Source organism: Haliotis rubra, unplaced genomic scaffold (genome assembly GCF_003918875.1).
Source record: "Haliotis rubra isolate DU_JTF1 unplaced genomic scaffold, ASM391887v1 Scf95, whole genome shotgun sequence".
Lineage (NCBI taxonomy): Eukaryota > Metazoa > Mollusca > Gastropoda > Lepetellida > Haliotidae > Haliotis > Haliotis rubra.
In genome coordinates this window covers 1,436,756-1,459,983 of record NW_025767690.1, presented here as the reverse complement: position 1 = coordinate 1,459,983, position 23,228 = coordinate 1,436,756, and the positions used below count along the sequence as shown (strand labels likewise).

The following is a 23,228-nucleotide window of genomic DNA, read 5'->3' as shown; positions in this document are numbered from 1 at the left end:
CTCCCTTGAATGAACAGGTTGTTGATGTACAGTGTTCACAATAGACGAGGCGAAACGAACGCCGGAATGTTCCGTTTTAAAGAGTATTACACAAATGGACGCCAACGAAAACCCGACTGTTAAACCTAACACAGCAGCAGTTAGTTTTGTGACAGGAGGGAAGGTAGCCATTTTTCAGTTATTTCGCTTTTGATGATTTACATCCACGTAGTTGGAGCACCTTGTACCTTATCAATATTTCACTCTTCAGGATTATGTGTAATTTTTTAAAACCTGATCTCCTTGGTAGCCACAGTGTGGATGCGGGATTTCAATTCTCCAAGGCCTTTCTCACAGTTAATCGCCGATCGCTTAAAGAGGCTGAAAAGAAACAAACAATACATCAGACTGTTGTCATTTGGGCAGATATGATGCATTTTACATGGCTACTAGATTTAGAAAAAAGTATTCACATTCCTTGATTACCGTTCGCAGGGCTTTTGACATCAGGACATCTAAATAACACACGTTCAAAATTACCATGCTTATAAAAGTAGTTAAATATATATAATTGTAGGTGCGTAACTGCAACATGTTTCTTTCTGGCGCGTCCCATAATGTCACAGGTGTTCATTGAACGGCGAGAGCGAAACTTGTCAGGCGTAGCATGATACTTGATTCTTTCATAAAAATGTGTATGACGACCATGAGTAAGCAAGTTCTTCAGTGGCCAATTTAATGACTGTTGGTAGGCTAATATTATTTTTCTATAGAAATCATTGGGTACTGGGCACACGACTCAGAAAACAGGACCAAATGTCGTCGCGTTAATTTGCTATATGAAATGTCCAGTACGATGACGGACAATGTACCATATAACCGAGCACAACAACAGGATCCATTAAGTCGTTGCCTGCAACAAAGTGATGGACATTAATTCTATTCCAGAATTTCGACGGGGATTGAAATACATGGGGCGGTACCAGGTAGTGCGTAAACATGACATAAACATTTTACATATGTATGTTTGCGTTATGTGGAGAATGTACATTGTCCAATTATAGCATTCTCTCCTTTCTTGCTTTTATGAAATCCAATTTAACATATTTATTATTTGTTTGATGGTTTGGAGTTTGGTAAGTGTCAACAGAGGCACGGTACTTTATGGATGACAGGTTCATCAGATCGTCACGTCTCGGTATAGATGTTTGGTAAAGACGTTGTTATTCATGCGCTAATATGTTCGCAAACAGAATGGCCAAGAGGCATATAATGAATATATCATGAAGATATACGCAAATGTATGGATTCTAGGACTACACGGTATACCGGTATATCAAAATACGCCTTTCAAACGATACGTATTGCAATGTTTTCTCAGAACCGGTATCCCTCATTGTTTGCTTGTAATAATAATAATAATAGGCCATTTATATAGCGCCTTTCCACGTCACAGGGATATGCTCAAAGCCCTTCCTGAGCTCAAGTTAAAACTATATACAGTTGGCAGGTACGGATGATTGGAAGTCACTTGTAGCGAAGAAATAGATGAGTCTTTAGTCGTGTTTTGAATGTACTTAGGGAAGGAGATGATTTTAACTCGATAGGGAGAGAGTTCCACAGAGAAGCTGCTGCATATGAAAAGGTCCTTGAGCCAAATGATTTGAGATTGTAGCTCGGGACAGCAAGTAACAGTTGTTGTGATGAGCGCAGAGTTCTTTCTGGAGAGTAATGTGTCAGAAGGTCTTGAAGGTAGGAAGGTCCTGAGTTGTAGAAAGGCTGATAGGTGAGGCAGAGAATCTTGAAATCAATCCTTTCACGAATACGGAGCCAGTGTAGAGAGTTTAGAATGGGAGAGATGTGACAGCGAGTACTGGTGAGAGTGATGATGCGTGCAGCTTTGTTCTGGATTTTCTGAAGACGATGGAGTTGAGAGGAAGAGATGCCAAACAGTAAACTGTCGCAGTAATCCAGGCGGGATAAAATCAGTGTCCGCACAAGGGTGGCAGTGGCTTCTTTTTGTCTGTTATGTGTTGGTGAGCGTGTCCTGCCCCACCGGTGGTACCCTCATAAACATGTGCAAACATGTGTGGCAGCAAGAGTTGTCTGATCCCCAGGGAGCTGAGATTGATAATAAGATGTGCCGTTGAGATTGATATCCCATGATAGAGGGAAAAAGTACCATCGCGTTGAGTATGCACTAGTGCGTGGATATGTGCGCTATATGAATATCCAATATTAACTGATTAATATTCAGTTGTTCACCTGAAAGGAAAATCAGGAACTTATGGTATATGGTCTATTTCAGATACTTCCATGAAGCCTTCTACATATTTTGGCGACGCCATCATGTTGTTTAAGATTTTGTGTTTGTGTCAACAGGGGTCACTCAGTGACAAGGTGTTGTACATTGTCATTAAACTAATTACATAAACTACATTTCATATTTTCATTTTGAAGCAAAATCACACCTTGAGGGTTACGATTAGGAAATGACTGGTCCTGGGCAGCAAACAGAAAGCCTCATATGATTCCCAGTAATGGGAAGGTTACAGGGCGCCATGAGACCCTACCAGCTGTTATCAAGTAGAATGGCCAGGAGCATGCAGATATACACAATTCTAAAGACTCGTCTCAAGATTTCCATGCGTCGACGTTTGGCATCACCTTACTATGATTATAGCGATGAGACAAAACACAAGAATGGAATCACAGCGACTCTTTACCTAACTGTGAGAGAGGAAACAAAAAACAGAAAAAAACAAGTTCAACTGAACATGTGAAACCTTTAGAAGTGCATGCCAAGGCTGAACTGGTAGTAAACTATCAGGCGCGTAGCAAGCCAATATATTTCGTGTAAGCCCGACATGTTTCAAAGCTTATATTTAGATAGCATTGAAGGCTTGTCCAACCTTTTTAGCAAATATCATGTGTAAGCCCGGGCTTTTTTTTCATAATGGTAGCTACGCCCCCTGACTATTTAAGTGTAATGATTGATTTGAGAACAGTGGAGAGTGTGCCCTTTATCTTGGGTGAGTATGGTGGGCCTTCCTAGGGATTACAGTTGGCCTTGGTTGACAACAGGCAAGTGAACTGGGAAGGACTGACTTGAGTCTGCTACTCAAGAGCAAGTTGTACACTGTCATATACATGTATGGACTTTGGGTGGAGAGTTGTTCTAATATCAAAGCTACTGTAACCCTAGTTGGTAAGTAAAACCCTTTCCACATCCAAAAGAAATATCTGCTTAACCGAAAGTCGATTCCGACAATATTCGTAGCATGTGTTTGTTTGTTGTATGTTCGAGAAAAGGGGCAGCAAACACAAAGCCTGCTGTTTCACAATTTAGGCCAGTCGACTTCATCCGGTGAAAGGGCGGTGGGGTAGCCTTGTGGTGAAAGTGTTGGTTTGTCACGCCGAAGACCTGGGTTCCATTCCCCATGTGGGTACAACATGCGAAGCCCATTGCTGGTGTTCCCCGCCGTGATGTTGCTAGAATATTGCTAAACTCAGTCATCCAGTGTAGGACTCAACTTGGTTGTTCATCTTCTCAACACACTGCACGTAAACAATGGTGCAGTGCAGTTGTCCTTCTGGGCCTGGTTGTTCAAAACTCGGTTATCATTTAACCAGCCGTTAAGTACATTTAAAAGACTGTTAACTAATAACAGGGTTATCTTGTTGTTCAAAACTCTGTTAACTTTAAACAGGTTGTTAACGTGACGTTAAGTTAACACACCTAAGGACCGCAAATGGCGTTCATGGCTAACACTGCTTTCATGAGGTCAGTTCAGCAAAGAAAGGATAGGGTGTATCGTGGACTGGACTTCGATACTGGAAATTATTCTGACGAAGAGTTACATACGAAACTGTAATTATGCACTTCATAGGAACTAAAATACATGTTGTACAAGAACATCATGCCTACGTTTCATCTTTTAACACTTGTGTAAAGGTTTATATGTGTTTTACTACACTAAATGTGTGAATTTCTTCTGTAAATATTATTCAAACAAACACTTTCAAAGAATCAAACATGTACACCCCATACCCACGTATGATGTGATATTGAACAAGGCTAAATGTAGATAATTAAATTAGCTTCATGAAAAAATATCCGAATGATGATACCGAAAGTGTAATCGGCGGGATATGGTGATTGTGTATACTCTTATTCTACCGACCTTCACCTCAGAGAAATTGCCAAATATGTACAACAATGTTGACGTATGACATCACTACCGTTGAGATTTCTTAAAAAATGGCGGCTGACATGGGTTTTGCGAGGACCCTTCCCTTGATTCAGGGATCGTTTGTACATAAATCTGAGATGTAAGTAATCAGAATGATTCTGACTATCTGCGTATTGTTACATGTTTTATCGTTTTCATTTTAAGAAAGAGAAGAAGCGGCCAGAAATGCCGATTATTACCGTTGTCGTTCTGCGTGATTTTGCGTCAGTCATGGCGTCACGCTGCACAGAAACTTGACAGTTTCGTATAAACATATCAAATTCCTGTATTGTATCTATTTTTAATTTGCAATTTCTTGCTACTATGCTCTTTCCATGCAAATGGGTGTCTGAAAATTGAGAAAATGCTTCACAGTATAAAGTCTGAAATTTTCTTTGTTTACATTTCAAACAGGTGTTGTCTTTCGAGCACAGCATTTGTTTCCACACCCAATATCTTTCGTTTCAGTTTATCTAGACACTTGGTATTGGTGACAAAGACCAGTTGTAATTAGATTCTAAAATGTATGAGGAATTCAGTATTGCTGGGACGTGTAGGAAAAAATGGAATCGAGTACCCGCATGTACTTCCCCGAATCGGAATCGAGTACCCGGAAATGTAAGAAATACATTCGGGTCAACCTCTGAATATTCAATCACGATTTGACAGAGACTATTATAGAAAACTTGAAAAGTGGTAATAAGACATTAAAACTGACCTTAAGCTATTTAATTTACGTCTGTTTAACCAATATAGAGAGTAACACCATTACTTACATTCCTCGTTATAACAACGAACGTTTCGTTCCAGCTGCTACTGTAACTTAACTACTCACTGCACATGCACAGATAAATTACATTAAAACTATGCTCCATTAATCGGACAATACCAATGATGTAAAAACCCGTGAATTTCCGGGTTAGAATATTGATCTTCAGTAACCCATGCTTGTCGTAAGAGGCGACTAACGGGATCGGGTGGTCAGACTCGCTGACTTGGTTGACACATGTCATCGTATCCCAATTGCACACATCGATGCTCATGTTGTTGATCACTGGATTGTCTCGTCCTGACTCGATTATTTACAGACCGCCGCCATATAGCTGGAATATTGCTGAGTGCGTAAAACTAAACTCACTCACTCACTCACTCAATGATGTAAATGTGTGTTACGTCAAAAACTAAAAAGACAAGCTATTGTCTGCCCTTGCCATTACAGAGCTCTCTCCCTTTCCGGGCACTCGATTCCTAGAAATAGGACTCGATTCCAGCTGTACCCGACCCGGATTCGAGTACCGTAGTACCCGTCCCAGCCTTAGAATTCAGTGATGCATTTGTCGCCGCTGAATATGAAATATATGTGATGTAATTGGCGTCTCAATACCGGCCTTCGCGAAACGTTGTGAGTTGTGAGTGATATATGCAGGCCTACTTCGTAGTCACTTTGATTAATGTTATATTTGAATATCGAAAACTTTTTTTGTCACAGCGAACACAACACTATCTCTTGTCATTTTACACGATAATGGTTGGAATTTTAAACTTATTTTATAACAATATCTGAATGCTAATGTTATACACTGATATATTTTATATAAGGAATACAATGGCACAATAGTATTTCTCTGCCGAATCCTTGCAGCGTTCTATAATACTCTTATGAAAAATAATACATGTTTTCCGTCCTTGAAGTTATTGAAAAGAACTATCTATGCATTTTCTATAGTCACTTGTGAATTGAACTAAATGGAGGTTCATCTGATCAATGAGTATCGAGGAAATTATGTTCATCTATAAATTAGACGCAGCTTCATGTTTTTCAAGACATCTTTCCGGAATATGCGTCTGTGAAGGCGTTCAGATAATGACGATATTGCACAGTTTTATTCATGAGATTCCTGTCAACAGTAAGGTCGAATAATAGATCGATTTTATTCAGCAGTGTTGGCCCTGGGGCCTATAGTACAATTACAGTTTGATTACTTTCACGAGGTGCTAGTAACATATTACGTTTCTATTGGCATTGAATGCATATTTCAGATAAAAAGCTAATGGTATTATTGTCACAACATCTACATTGTTTGATGTTAAAAGATTTGGCAATGTGTGTTCATACATTACAATTGTTGACAGACTTGGCAAAAAATGATATTGATAGCATCTTAATGACTTGGCCATACAGTCATGACAACTTAAGGAGTGAAAAGTGAGCGATAGGTCTTGTGGGAATTCAAAGATTCATTACGACTGTAGCCGTCTAAGCGTAACTCCTGTGTGTAATATTTGTAAATATTCTATCCAAAAAAACATGCTTCTACTATTAATATTACATGTATTTTCATGGATTCATCATATTTTATCTATAGCTGTGCTATAGTTTCTCATTAAAATGTCTTTTCTGTTGTCGGAATTGAAGTAAGTCCCAAACAGAGCTGGGATCATATGTCTTTTGAAATAAATATGCAAACGTCTGGAACCTTGTGTTCCAATACAAGCGTTCATAGAGCTACGACATTCGCATGCCTATGATAAACTATAGAGTTGGTCTCAACCATTGACTGGATTACATTCTCATCGTCAGCAGAGAAATTTCGACTTCTCTTTTTCCTATGAAAGCTAACCAGTGACGTTAACCACACTATTAAACTTTGACGGCGACGTTAGCTAACGGCATGACTAACCATGTTTGAACAACGCATATTTAACGTTCGGTTACCTAACGATCGGTTAGGAGTTAACCGGCGGTTAAGATAACCGAGTATTGAACAACCGGGCCCTGGAAAACTTCCCTTGAAAACCTGAGCCGAATTGATATGGCACTTCACTCGGTTGACACACATTTCTGTACCGTCCAGCAGTGCAGAACCATAAACAAAATCAACACTGTCATTGCTTGTATGTCCCCTGTCCTTGGCTCGAGGGATGACATGTTTTCGTAATGAGATTTCACATGCTTCATAAAAAAAATCAATCATCAGAATGTTAAGCGGCCTTCACACGACAACACATGTTGTCAAACTAGAGTTTGAGAGTGTGACCATTTCAACAACTTGCCATCAGCACCAATATCAGAGTTGTCAAACTGATGTCGAGAAATAGGATCGGTCTCTATTCTCAACAACTTTTCCATCAAACTTTCCGTGTTGTCAAACTCGAGTTTGACGTCTGGAGTGTTGTCAAACTCCTGTTGTTCAGAAACAACCAATCGCAGTCAACGAAACAACAGTTGTTTGACGTGTGATAACGCGAGTTTGACAACTTTTAAAATTTCAGCAACATGTATTGTCAAACTTTAGTTTGCCGTGTGAAGGCCGCTTTAGACATGTGCAAAGGTGCACAATACAATTCTGTCATGAAAAGCCTATAAACGATTAGGGGAAGGGCGAGGTGGCGGGCTAAATTGTCTGACATGGTTCTTCGTATGAGGGTGTCAATACTCTGAATTTTTTGTTTCGTATTACGCATATTGCCCTCTGGTTATTGTGAATATTGTACAAGTTCCCTACCGGTAGATATAGGTATTACACATTCTTCGGCTCATTCCCACTTTCCCAATTTACTGGGGGGATTAAAAGAGATTAACAGTTACGGGTCAGTGAATGTGCAGGGTGAATTTGTTACCCCTGCTTTTGGCTGTGACATAACTTCACCCAGCACTCCAATCAGGGACAATCAGAGCAATCTCATCACCACCGGTGAACATATTTCACAAGATAAACTGATAACCATACCACTTGTCAACAATTATATTTGATCTGGATGAACTATATTCATAACATTTGCTACAAATTGAATTTTAATTGAGTGAACTATGCCAACGACAAGTATTATAAAGTATGACTATTTCCTTGTTTCTCCATTGTACTATGGCAAACGTAAACACTCCTTTCATTCCAAATGGACGCGGCAGTCAGTACTTGGTCTGTAAATTGCAGGGGCTGTAAGTTCAGTATCAACACCAGGCGAAATACTTGCATCCGTTGGAAGTGCTGTAAGAAAGACTGTCGATCAACAATCAACACTAAAGATGGCTTTGTGACATCCATCTTCACCATGTTATACACAATACATGCTTTTGTTATACACAATACATGTGCCGCGAAATGTGGAACCATTTCAGAACCGAAGCTAAGAAACGATGCCAGACCGCCAACTGAGAAGTGAAGATATGTTGAAGTGAACCATGTCTTGGATAGGTACATGAGAGAATTAACAGCTGGTGCCAGAACTCTAATGTCCTACTACATTGACTCTGTATCACATTTAACTGGATATATAATATGTATTGCTGTGAAATATTGACCTTCTTTTTATCACACACAGACTGAGTTTGGTTATACGCCGCTTATGCATATATACACATTCTGAAAATAGGGACCTTCTGTCAACCCTGCCCAAGCCAAGATCGATTGTGCATGGCATATCAATCGGAAAAAAGTATGTTTCGATGACTTTGAGACTAGTTTTGATCATGTCTTTGTTGCTTACCGAGTGTGGTGACGTGCGTTGTCCTGTTGAAAAGTATGGACATCTTGGTGGTGATTGAAGACAGATACAATGTGATTCTGAAGAATCTGCTCACGGTAATAAAGGGCATTAACTCTCTATTGTCAGACATGAAGGCAGTCCTGTGATTGTAATATATTCCACCCCAGACCATGACACTCCCATCACCCAAAGGTCTGTCTGAACCACACACTCATCAGCATAACGTCTATACCAAACACATAATCGGCCGTCAGCATTACGTTGATGTAGACGTGACTCGTCAGTGACTACCACACCATGCCATTGTTGTAACCTTTCTGAACATGCCTGCTAGCCCACTGTATACGCTCATTACGGTGTCTGTCAGTCAGAATTGGTCCAACGTAAGGACGTCGAGCATGGAGCCCAGTAGTGTGTAGACGGCGTCGCATGGAGTCAGCGCTGATGACCCCCACGTCAACCTTGAACTAGCGCAGCAGTCCTGGCAGTCGGCAGTGTTCAATCACTGATATGGACAAGGTCAATATGGCGATCCTGATGGAGCATCGTAACACGTTGTTGCCAAGGTCATTGAAAGTCACGGATGCTGCCTATCTACTGATGTCGTCTATGAAGCCTAACGATGGTGGAGTGGCCAAGTCCAAGTTGTCGAGCAATATCCCTGCTCCTGGTGCCAACCTGAATCATGCCTAGTGCACGTTCTCCTTCGTGAGGTGTTAACCTCGGCATCTCTGTCCCTCGTTTCACAATCGTTAGTGAAGCAATGGGAATCGGTTCTCATACACCTGCTTTTAATGTCACAGTCAGTATGATTTCAGAATGAAATTCGCGCTTTTCATGGCGCGGCTGCATGTTGATGTATTTTGGCATTAAGAGTCATACTGTGGTCCAACGTAAGGAATTTGTTTCTCAAGTATTGTTTTCCACTGGACATGCCCTTCGACTTCATGTTAGTTATATTCATTGATCATTGTCATGCTGAAATCCATTTTGATGAAAATATGGACAATTTTAGACTGGTGCGTTTTCAATGATGTTCAGTATATATGTGAAATCTTAACAAATGAAGGTTTCTTGTTACAGGTGGCATACAGAGAAAAGAATCCAGTTTTTCGATTTATTTGGAAACTGATGGCCTTGCCCTTCATCCCAGCTTCAGAGATCCGTCAGACGTTTGAAGAGCTGACTGAAACCGTCACCCCCACCAGCAAGCTTTGTGAGCTTGTGGGTTACATGAGGACCCAATGGATCTACAAGAGAACCTGTCCCCCTTCAGGCCTATCTTGCTTCCGACAGACAACAAGAACAAACAATCACACCAAAGGTAAATATATTTTAAACATTATTTCTTTCAGCTATTTAAGTTATGTTTAATTTAGAAATATTGACGAATTTAATGTGAGTTAATTATGCTGAGCATGACAACATTTCTTTTAAAATTTCCCTTTATGTTTTCAGGTTGGCACCGGCGCCTAAATGGAAAAGTCGGGGAGCAACAGCTGGGACTATACCGACTTATCAAAGCCCTACATCGGGAGGCGTCCCTGCTCCAAATCAAGATCCTCCTGCTGAAGGAGAGCAAATTGAGAGCAAGAATCAGGGACTGATCAACCACAGCCCAGAAGGAGACCTTTGCTCTGTGGGCAGAGTTCAAGGAGGACCAAATTACAGTCCAGCAGCTCTTGTCAAAAGTGAGCCGCATTCATGGACCAGCCCGCCATACAGACGAAAGTTAAAAAGAAAAGAAAGACATATAACTTCTGTATGAGGAACATCTGTATGAGGATTATAATATCCCAGTGGACAAAGCTCGAGATTGTTTTATAAGTATTATACCAAACTTGTTATGATTACACAGTGCCATTTGTTGACAAAAAACTATGCATTTACAGCATTTACAATAAACATATTATACAAACCTTTTGTTTTATTCTTGTAATTCTTTACCAAATAATTGGTATTACAGTGGTGCCTATACATGAATATTACTAATAATATAACACATAATATTATGCAAAGAATATAATATGGAAGTCAACAAAAACTATGCATTTATGGCGTATGTTAAACCATTTTAATTAAATTGGGGCATTTTGACTACCCCCGTGGGGCGATTTGACCAAACCTGGGGCGATTTGACCAAAAATTTGGGGCATTTTGACCAAATTTGCTGGGGCGTTTTGTCGCTGGGGCGATTTGACTGGCACCCGTATTGATACCTACATATATTACAAAAGGCATTTTAAACTCACATTTCACTTAAAGAAAGAATATTATTTTCAAAGTCAAAGAAATAGACTCAGTGAATCAAGGAATGATCCAAAACAATTTTGGAAAGTGTTAAAATCATGTAACATGAATCTTTCAGCTACTCCGGGCATATCTGTAGATCAATGGTTTAAGCATTTATAATGAACTTTTAAACTGTGTTTCCTTTGATGATAATATTGAAGATGTGTGGAGCAAAGTGGATACCGACACTGATATAGAGGATGAACATTTAGCTGTATTAAATGAACCTTTTTCGGAAGAGGAGGTATTTCTAAGCTTGAAAAATATTAAAAATAATAAATCACCAGGACCGGATGGATTAGTCGCAGACTTCTTTAAAGCTTCTAAGAATTGCATATGACCTATATTAACTAAACTCTTTAACAAATTGTATGATAGTTCAGTTTTCAAAAATGTTGGGGGGAAAGCATCATATGCCCTTTGCATAAATCTGGTGATAAAGCAGATCCAAATAACTATAGAGGAATTTCATTGATCAACTCCTTATGCAAGATTCTAGCCTCAATAGCTGATAATAGACTGAAACAATGGTGTGACAATAATGATACAATTTCAGAGGCACAGCTGGATTCAGATAGGATTATTCAACATCAGACCATATTTTCACCCTGCAAGCTGTGGTCACTAAATATCTGTCAAAGAAAAATGGAAGGTTCTATTGCCTTTTTATTGACTTTTCCAAGGCATTTGACTCTATTAACCATAAATTACTTTTCATGAGTTTGATAGAAAAGGGGGTAAAGGGAAAATTTCTAACATTTATTATCAACATGTATTCTACACTGTGCGCTTGTGTAAGAACTGATTCGGGGTTATCACCCTATTTCAAATGTAATATAGGTACCCGCCAAGGATGCACTCTGAGTCCGCAGATTTTTATTATATTCATAAACAAACTTGCTCAAATGCTGGAGGAAGATGGTGGAAGAGGTGTATTCATATCAACTCATATTCCTGATGTATTTTCGCTATTATTTGCTGATGATGTATCAACTGTATCAGACACTGCTTTACAGCTCCAAAATAAATTAATATTGTTGAAGAATTATGTGCAGATACAGGAATGAAAGTCAATCTGTACAAAACCAAAATTATTGTTTTTAGAATTGGTGGTCCTCTCCGTTCTTATGAGAAATGTTTTTTAAATGCTGAACAAATAGAAGTTGTGAATATGTACAGATATCTTGGGATTGTGTTCACTCCTAAACTGTCATGAACTAAAGCCCAATCCTGCTCAAGCAAGTAAAGCTATATTCTCCATCTATAATTACCAGAAACATTTTGGATGTATGAATCACAAGGAAATTTTTAAGATATTTGATTCCATGATTACACCTATTCTGTGTTATGGATCAGAGATTTGAGGAACCACTTATTGCAGACATATTGAAACTGTACATTTTAAGTTCTGTAAGACTTTCCTCAAAGTCAGCAAGTATAACAACAATAGCATGGTGTTTGGAGAGTGTGGCAGACTCTCACTGCAATACCACTATACCTCCAGATCAATAATGTACTGGTGCAGACTGTTGCAGCTACAACACCATAGACTTCCTTATCAGGCCTACCAAATGCTCAAATCTCAATAAATCTACCTGGGCTTCACACATAAGACAAATCCTTTTTCAGTATGGTTTTGGGTTTGTATGGATCTCACAAGAAATTGGCTGCATTAAAACATTATATCCATCTTCAAGCAGCGATTTTATGACTGCTTCCTTCAATATTGGCGTTCCTCACTTGACATTTCATCTAAATGTACATATTATTCACAATTTTAATCTTTACTTAATGTTGAATACTACTTGTCCTGTGACCTCCTTCCATACACATTCTAACAGTGTCCACTTTGGCATCAGTTCAACGGATCTTCAGAAACTTAAAAAAAACTACAGACCTCAGCAGCTCGCATTGTCTTCCTCTAGTCCAAGAAAGATCATATCACACCTTCACTGATGTCTCTAGACTGGTTGCCTGTCAAATTCCGGATTGACTTAAAATTCTATTTATCACTTTCAAAGCTATACACAAGGACAAACACCTGAATACCTCTCCAGTCTTCTGTGTCATTACATCCCAACCCGACCATTACGATCCGAGATGTTCAGTTGTCTCTCTGTCTTAAGTATTTTGTTCTCCAATTGTATTGTAGCGCCATGAACGGGTATTAGTACCTGGATGTAGCGCTATATAAATACCTACGTTATTTATTATTATTATTAGTAGTTTATTTTATATCACATTTGGTGAACAAGGGAAGAAAATAAGGGATTAAAGGGGATTATCACGCCCCACTGATTTCTTTTACTGAAACAATAGGAGTTGGGTAAGTAGGAAACCCCCATACTTCCGACAGTGAATATAGGAATTATAGATCTTCTAGGCCCGATAGTATTATAAGCAATATTCACAACTGGTCATTGTCCTTCCGTAAGACATGGGATAACAAAGTTCTACAATTATTAATTTTTGGGATTTACCTCTTGTTGATATGTTTGCATATTTCACCAATGGATTTCATTTTCATTAAAGAGAAGTTGTTTTGATATTGATTATTCTAACTGATATTCACAACTATGGTATGATACTGGCCGTTGTAACGACCCTCTTTATCAGAGTATCAACATATGTCCGCACTATTTTCAATAGGTCGCAACGAAGTACCCTTGCCGAACTACGATGTGGAACTTTACCTCTGGAGATTGAGCTTGGTCGGTTTTCACGGCCTAAAACCCTCTTGAACAACAGCTGTGTAAATATTGTAAGAATAGTGCAGTTGAAGACGAGGTCTATTTTCTATCGAAGTGTAATATATATTCCGATATAAGGTCAGTTTTATGGCAAAAGGCACGCTCTCTTAACCCTCTGTTTAGCTTGATGACTCCTGTTGACCAGACCATGTTTATTATGGAATGTGATAACCTAGTATATCCCTTAGCATCTACAGTGTTACTTATGTTTAAAAGAAGAAAATCATTATAACGTACGATATTACACCACCCACCTTTTCTGTAAGTTTTACTATGTGTGTATGGAGCTATATTTTATTTATGCATTGTTTTATGGATCTTATGTGTCTCGTAGGCCTGTAAAGGCCGGGCAGATGTTTCATATGTGATACAGAAGATTTTATATATTTTGTAAACATCTGCGTGACACAATAATAAAAATAATTTCTGTCTATAAAGACTCACGGCTGGTGAAAATAGGTGGTGCAGATACCAGTTTGATTGGTGGATAAAGGCAGCTTACATACTCCCGACTAATGGATAAGTACCATAGACTCCAAGACGATAAATATAGCTGAAACGTTTACTCCCATACTGTGGGAAAACAAATTTATGCTCCAACCCGTTAATAAAGATGTTATGGTGGATTTTGGAATTATGCATGCTCAGAACCTATGATATACAGTTCTTGTTTGGAATCATAGACCCCTTCGACAGGTTGAAACCACAACTACAACTGATACCACTGCTGCTGCTACTACTACATCTGCTGCTACTACTACTACTTCTACGGCTACTAATACTAGTACCACTGTTGCTGCTAAGTACAACTTGTAATTTAAAACATGGGCTGCAACAATATTACGTACAATTTACGACGGGCTGTAACAATAATATGTACAATTTGAAACATGGTTTATGATAACAACATAATTTACAATCCAAAACATGGGCTACAACAAATATGTGTACAACTTAAAAACATGGGCTACAACAACACTATTTACAATTCAAAACATGGACAACAACAACATAACTTGCAATTTATAATATGAGCTATAACAATTTTATTACTATACAATTGTTTAAAGATGGGTTACATACAATGCTTACCTCGAAGAGGACTTTTTCGCGTCATCATAATTTGAACCATTTTCAACTGATAATTCGGAATAACCCTATTTGGAATTTGCTCTTTCATACACGTATTGGAAAACACATTAGACAATTCTCCGCTGTTAATTTCAGTTTTGTTGCCAAAAGCAAAAACTTTATTGATTGATTATTGATTGACTTGTTGGTTGGTAACAGCCAACAGCTGCGCCAATCGAAGTTGAGCTGACTCAGACTCAGACTCGTTTATTCAATACTGCAGGCCATATGACCTGAGCTACAATTCATACCCAGAACATATTATTTTGTCACGTGGACGTGATATAATAAACAAAACTTATAATTAAGAACGGCGTGCATTAAATACATGCTTCAAATATAATGATAGTAATTTGATTGTTTGTGGAGTTTGTGAAGAAATAAGTTTGATGAATATTTTGAACAGGAAAATAGTATGTGAACTTCATCTTCGATGCCGAGATCCATGCAATGTTCACAGCAGATGTTATAGTCCAGACAACTGATGAAGCATATTAACTTCCATGACATCCTTGATGACTATCAGTCTGCTTATCGTCCGCAGCATTCAACGGAGACCTTGCTCCTAAGAGTTGTTAATGATCTCAGGTGTCTAGTGGATTTTGGTGACATGGTAACGCTAACTCTTTTTAGATCTCAGTGCAGCGTTTGATACGGTTGATCATTCCAAGCTTCTGGATATTTTACAGCATCAAGTTGGTATCAGTGGAACAGTGCTCTCTTGGTTTGCATCGTATCTCCATGTCAGGCGGCAGTCTGTATATGTCTTGGGACAGTTTTCGGATAAGACAGTGCTCTCGTGTGGAGTCCCATAAGGTTCAGTGTTGGGACCTGTGTTGTTTCTCTTATACGTAAACTGTCTCAAAACCATAACTGACAAGTTTGGGACTCCTCATTTTTCATTTGCAGATGAATAGATTTAACACTGAATCAATTTCTGACAATCTACAATAAATTGAAAACTGTACTTTGAAATTAAGTCATGGATGACCGAAAGAAAACGAAAGTTAACTGACGACAAAACAGAGGTATTATTGGTCGGAAGACAACAGCACATCGACAAGGTAGATGTTGAGCGAGTGATGATTGCTTCTGCCTGTATCTCCCCATCACGACAAGTTAAAGATCTTGGAGTACAGCTACAGTCGGACCTTTCCATGTCTGCACAAGTGGATCATCTGTGTAAGACATGCTACTTTCACATTCGTTCCATTGGTACCATCCTAAAGAGAGTGCACATATCCTGGTCAGATGTCTTGTGTCTTCTCGCCTAGACTACTGCAATAGCCTTCTCACTGGAATATCCAAAGAACACTCCAGAAAGTGCAGAATACAGCCGCTAGAATTATATCTTTGAGTTCTAAATATGATCATATAACCCCTGTGATAAAGTCTTTGCACTGGCTTCCTGTTCAATACCGAGTTGACTTCAAAGTTCTGTGTACAGTCTTTAAGTGTCTCAACAACCTTGCCCCTACATATCTCTCATCTCTCCTAACCCAGTATGTGCCTTCCAGAACTCTACGTTCCCAGGATAAACAGCTCCTCAAAGTACCTCAAGCGCGGCTCACCTCTTTTTGGAAAGAGGAGTTTTCAGCATGTCGCACCTCTCTTATGGGACTCTCTACCGCTCCAAATCAAACTCGCCCCGACCCTGGACTCTTTTAAGAAGGCCCTAAAGACATTCCTTTTATTAAAGCCTATAATTGACATTTTCCCTTCTTCTGTAAATAGTTTGAATGCACCACGAGCATGCATGAGTGGGTGGACAATGGCGCTTTACAAATATCCACTATTATTATTATTATTATTAGTCGTACTGTTGTTTCTCCTTCCTGTATGCATTTAGCTTCAGATTGTTCAATGCTATTCTGAATTTACAGAATGAACGTACCAAAGACTTGTCTTGGAGACAGGTAATATATGTTTCTGTGTTAAAATCAGTTTTAAATCCAGAGTATAATGACAGATAACTTGAACTAGAAATAGACAAATGCCAATCCTGGATAAAGATATCCTGTAACCTTTGTTTGAAACTGCTGATAAATAGCTTCTCGTCACCAACTTGTTGTGATAACCAAGTCCATGCGAAACCTGTTGAAAAGAGCAGAGATCTAACCTCCGACACCCAGTTATGTCTTCCATTATCGTCTAAAGATTTGAGAAGAAGATAACTCTGCCTTGGATATCTAAAGGAGTCCATTCGTAGTAGTTTCAACCAGTATTTGACTACTCTCATTCTGGTATACACAAACACACTGCAGCGACCTGTTTCACCAAATATTGATTTGTTTGATGCAAATTTCCCAACAGATATGTACCTTTTAAGGAATGAGGTATGGACCTTTTCAATTGCTTCATTGTATAGTGTTCCCCATATTGGTAAAATGTTGTAGTCGAAGATAGTCATTGCTGTGGGGAACGTCATTGCTTGGCTACCTTTAAATAGCTGGTACACTGCTGTAGTTTCATTTTCTGCACCTGTGAATAAGTTTGGAAAAGTACACACAACTGGAATGTGATCGAACTCTGTTCTTGGAATCACTTCCAAATCACACAATTCGTTGAACATTTCACTTGATACAATAAGTAGTCAACAATACTGACTGACTGACTGACTGAGTTTGGTTTTATGCCGCTTTTAGCAATATTCCAGCAACATCACGGCGGGGGACACCAGAAATGGGCTTCACACATTGTACCCATGTGGGGATTCGAACCCGGTCTTTCGGCGTGACAAGCAAACGCTTTAACCATTAGGCAACCCCACCGCCCGTCAACAATACTGGTACCTGAATGTGAAATAAATGTGCAATTACTCGGTGAATCTGAATCCGTTCTTCTTTTGACAATGTGGATTCCAAACTGTTTACATAAATCCAGTAGTTGAAATCCATACACATTTGTGTCATAATCATGGCGCGTCCTGGGTGAACAGAAGGAGTCAGACGTATAATAGTTGGGTAAGGGGAGGTAATTCGAAGAATCATCACGTATAAAATCATCAAGCTCTCCTGTCCGTGCATTAAAGCAGGGATACTCTACAACAGGGATAGGTCACTCGCTTGCTTTCTTTACCATTTGTACTAATTAACGTGTGCCTCGTCATGCTCCAACGCACACAGTGACTTGGTTCGTTCCCAGCGCAACTTCGACTGCGTTTAACAGTACTTCAGCCAGTGTTTTGTATCAGTCGGAATTTTACAATGAATGAATGAATTAAGAGCAAGAATTATATGTGAATGAATGAAAGAAATAAAGAAAAAGAACAAAAGAAAGAAATACATATGTGAATTAATGAAAGAATAAATGATACACCACGGCCATCCCTCCCCAAACATGTTAAAGAACGCAAAACTATCGGTAGAAAACATGTGTTAACATCAGCTGTCCTTTTTTTTTTAAAATCTACTTTGAGACATTTTTTTACATTAGTAACTAATTCAGATATCTTATTGCATGTGTGGAATGGCATGGGCATTGACAGAATGTTATCTGACACTGTCACAGACCCCTCAAAAACAGAAAGTTTAGAACTATCACAAAGCGTTGTAAACACCTTTCCAGTTTTGTCATATACTAAGATCAACAAGAAAGAAGTTTTAGAACTATAACACTCAAGCATCACAAGCATCAATGGCGTATCAGAACAGATCGGCGATATGTCATATTTTTCACACACCTCAAATACACCCAAACAATTTTTTTAAAATTATAATACTATCACTATTACTTGCAAACACCTTTCACCTGATGGTATATTCCCCTCATAAAAATTAAAGGTGTATGTGAAAGATGTTTTAGAACAATAACTAGAAACACTCAAACAACGCCCTGTAGTATTTCAATGGCAGATCGGCGATATGTCATATTTTTCACACACCTCAAATACACCCAAACAATTTTTTTAGTTATAATACTATCACTATTACTTGCAAACACCTTTCACCTGATGGTATATTCCCCTCATAAAAATTAAAGGTGTATGTGAAAGATGTTTTAGAACAATAACTAGAAACACTCAAACAACGCCCTGTAGTATTTCAATGGCAGATCGGCGATATGTCATATTTTCACACACCTCAAATACACCCAAACAATTTTACTTGCAAACACCTTTAAACTAAAGGTATATTTCCCTTCTAAAAATTAAACGAATATGTGAAAGAAGTTTTTAGCGATAGAATTTAGTCTTTCTTCGCTGTGTACTGAGAATTGAAGCCAGTGAGCTACAACATGCTGACTTGAAACTTTACTACAAATCTACTGTACTAATACTGACACTAATAACAATTATTTGACTTAAAATGAAGTGGCAGAATAGGTAACTTATCTTCTACATGTAGGTTTTCAGTTGTCACAACACTCAGCGTATGTAATCAGCTGTTGAAACTAAACCGGGCTCAATGTTAAAACTAATCTTCCGCCATTATTGGCTACACTGGTCACGTGACGAGCCGAGGCATACGCTAAGGGGCTTTCCGAGGAGTGACCACTCCACCTTATATAGTCTCCTGATTAAAGTCGCCACTGATAATGAATATTGGAACATCATCAAAATCACCACAGATATCAGACAGGTTACTTTCTAACCGATCAATACCACTTTCATCTGATTCTAAATACATGGGAGATTTCTCAGGATAAACATACACTAAACCTAGAATCACTGACCTATTAATTTCCTTACATAACACCCTGAAACATAGACAGTCATTCCAATCACTATATATGTAAGATTCGGATCCATGGAAGGCCTCAAATCCGTGGCGGATTTCCAAATCCATGGCAGATTTTCAAATCCAGGGCTAGTTGCCGTACCTACCCTGATCGCTAAGATTGTCTTTCGATATTGCTAATGTTTTCATGACTATCATAGAAACTAAGAGAGCTTCGAAAATTTTGGCCATGCTAATTATCGAATACGTTTGCTTTCCTTTAAATATTTAACAATACATGAAGAAAGACAGAAGAGTGAATAAGGTGTAAAAACATTTATTTCTTATACATCTAAATCTGTCCATCACGGACCTGATGTCTGTTCAGCTGGAACCTATGGGAGGTTTGAGTGTCCGTCACCTCCTACACTCGGCCACAGTTAGAGTTCTTAGATGCGGTGACAGTTCCCGGTCTCCAGAAGCCGCTGGTGAAAACAGCAACGCCCTTGTTCATCGCGGGGTTTGGTCTGAAATAGACAGCCTGTCCATCCCGCGGGTAGAACTCATCTTCCGTCATGATCGAGCTTGTCTGCAAACTGCTTAAAAAGCAAACCACAATATTACAAACATAGCTGCACGTCCTTTGCATTCCTCACATTTTACATTGATGTCAAACAACACATCAACAGCTTCCCGTACAACCGGGAAAACAGAGCGGTGAATGATTAATAAATGGCCGCCGATTTCCTATGGTCCAGTGCGTGTTGTTTAACAATGATTTTTACCATTTCTTCTTTGGTGCAACATGGCCGATGCGCGGTGTCGACACTTTCTTAAAAAACACTTGTGATGTTTCGTAAAAGAAATAATTCACAAGGATTTTCCTAACCATTCTTTCGTTGGTTGCAAACGAGAGGATCTTGCAAATCTGTACACTTCCCCATTTCGGATTCAGCGTTTTCAGTTTTGTAATCCACACGTATCAAGTTTTTCCATGTCGTTCCAAATTGTTTCTGCATTGGGATCTTTTGATAGGGGTTTCTTCTCCTTTGTAGGTGGCTCCGCAATTACAAAACCATCATTTTCTATGGTTTCCATTTTCATAGCTTTGAAGATTTTCCAGAGATTACTATCGCCACGAACGGCTAGTGTCAAATAACGTTGGGAAAGGTTAGCGATTATGACGTCATCGCGTAATGACATCATTACGCGATGACGTCATGTAACTAATCGAACAATCAAACCTGCAACGGATTAGGAAACCCGCCATAGATTCGAGACCCGCCACAGATCTGGAGTCCTACATATATTCTTTTAAATTGTGATGAAACGGGTTTCTTTATGCAAACAATGATATCCCGGAGCACCTTTAGAATACAGCACCACAACTTCTCGTGAGGACGATCTCTGCCGTAGGTCACGTGTCATTAAGACAAGCAACCAGTTTGTGAGAACCCGTCGGACGCGAACCCGCGACCTTCGGATTGTTAGCTCGACAGCTAACCGACTGAGCTACGTCCACACTGTTGCACACTGTGCAAATTTATCGAGTCATTCCTGTGACGTCACGGAAATGAACGGAAAGAGTCGAATAGGTCACGGACAATTACGATAATGCTACGGGTAGACTTGTTGTCATGCAATTTTATTCTACGGACAGTTGCCGAATGGACCCGATGCCATTTGGCACACTCGTCCCATTCCGTAATCTACAAATTAACGTGTGGCGTGGAATGAGCCGATATGCCTCAAACGGAAAAGGGTTGTTGACGTCAGGCGTCAGACGTAGATTTCACGGTGCATGCATGAATGACGCGCTTTTATATAAATCTGTGATTTTGTGACAGAAAAGTGATGTAGGGAACACTGTAAGGATAATGTGGATCGCAATAAGGAACGAGGGAGACATGAGCATGTGTAGTGACGGCACGAGGGTGAGTTAGCCTTCGAATCATTACTTTACAAAATTTATGTTGCGTGTGAAAGAGGCTTCAGTGCAAATTCCAGGCCAATTTCCATTAGCCCAAAATTTCTACATTAACCCATTTCATAATGTACTTTCGACGTTTTTGGTTTCCCGTTTTTGTGTGAAAAAAAAGTATTAAAATGCAAAAAGGAAAAACAACAAATGGTACTCACGTATTACACCGGACATGTACCTACTATATTGGATTAGGTCCCTAACCCTAACCCTAAACCCTAAACCCTAAACCCTCAGCCCTAACCCTAACCCTAACCCCTTGAAATAATCCTAATAAATAGAATGCATTGACCGAACCACCGGACATGTACCTACTATATTGCATTAGGTCCCCAACCCCAACCCTAAACCCTAACCCTAACCCTAACCCTAACCCTAACCCTAACCCTAACCCTAACCCTAGCCCTAGCCCTAGCCCTAGCCCTAGCCCTAGCCCTAACCCTAATCCCTTGAATTAATCCTAATAAATAGAATGCATTGACAGAACCGGCACAAACACGACTGACGTGTCTAGTGTAATGCATTATTACCGCTTCGAAATAAAAAATACTAATAAAACACTTTTCTATGTAATGGTGCAACTTACTGAATGACAAAAATATATATGTAAATTTAAAAAATTACAAAATACAAAATACACAACACTTAACACCCCAGCAGCCCGTAATACAAATAAATATGAGCGTATTAGTGAAAAAAAAAAATATTTCAAACTGGTGCTTGCAAAAATATTGCGCATCCGCCGGTATACAACTACTGGAAACTCTCAGCAACATCGTTGGCCTTATGCAATGACATGAAGCTCGTAGAGATGAAACACCAGTGAGCGGAGCTTATACGCACTCGCTGAGCCAGACAACCGTGTTGCCATGCAGGCGTCATAGGGCATTGTTTCGAGATCGTGCTTTCGAACAAAAACACATTACATTACGTAAAGGGTATGATGACGTATTTTTAAAGTTTGTGGTGCTGTATTCTAAAGGTAGGCCGATACCCCACTATGTCTGCCGTATTTTGTGGCCGTACTGGATAAAAAGTGAAGCACACATGTTGAGGGAAAAGTGAGGATAGATTCAATAGCTCAATACACCATGTTTCAATTAGGGCAGAATATTTCGAACTGAGTGCAAAAGTCAACAAAATCAGAAAAAAGATAACTTAGAGAAAGTCCATGGAGATGCCAAGTGGTGCATTTTGCTTGTCAGTTTATATGAAGCGTTAGTAACTGTGACACCTAAACAGTCAGGTTTGTAATTGAGATCACAGCCACTGACCTATTCTGAATTATGTCTTGAAGGATCTGCATACGTTTCCTCCTCGTCCAGTTCCGTCGCTCGCCAACTCTCCTAATACTGGTTGTGTCTTCGTCATAGGCGTAGACAGCGCCATCTATGATGAGTTTATCATAACTCATGTAGGAGAGAGACCCATTGTCTCTGGCCTCCATCATGTGTGAGAATAGTTTAGATCTGATTGTTCGTACATATTTGGTGAAGCCTTCGGACACCCTCAAAGACTTACTGCCTTTCAAAACTTTCTTTTGCTAACTGGAATATGTCACTTTTGTCCTTGAAAATGCTAACTGCACTATAACGGGACGAGATGCAGATTTGGCGTTTAATCTATGTGCACATTCAATTCTGACAGTGTCAGATGATTCATATTTGATAGTCTCTTTGAGGAACAATCTAACCTGTCTCTCTGTATTATCCAGTCC

At 39.3% G+C, this 23,228-nt stretch overlaps 1 long non-coding RNA gene across 1 annotated transcript; it reads right to left on the bottom strand.

The window, feature by feature from the left end:
- Positions 1 to 2,805: 2,805 nt before the first annotated feature.
- LOC124264937 lies at positions 2,806 to 7,958 on the bottom strand. The gene is made up of 3 exons (XR_006895290.1): positions 7,946 to 7,958; positions 5,713 to 5,717; positions 2,806 to 2,881 (listed from the first exon to the last, which is right to left on the bottom strand). It is a non-coding gene; the product is annotated as an uncharacterized LOC124264937 (long non-coding RNA).
- Positions 7,959 to 23,228: the final 15,270 nt, after the last annotated feature.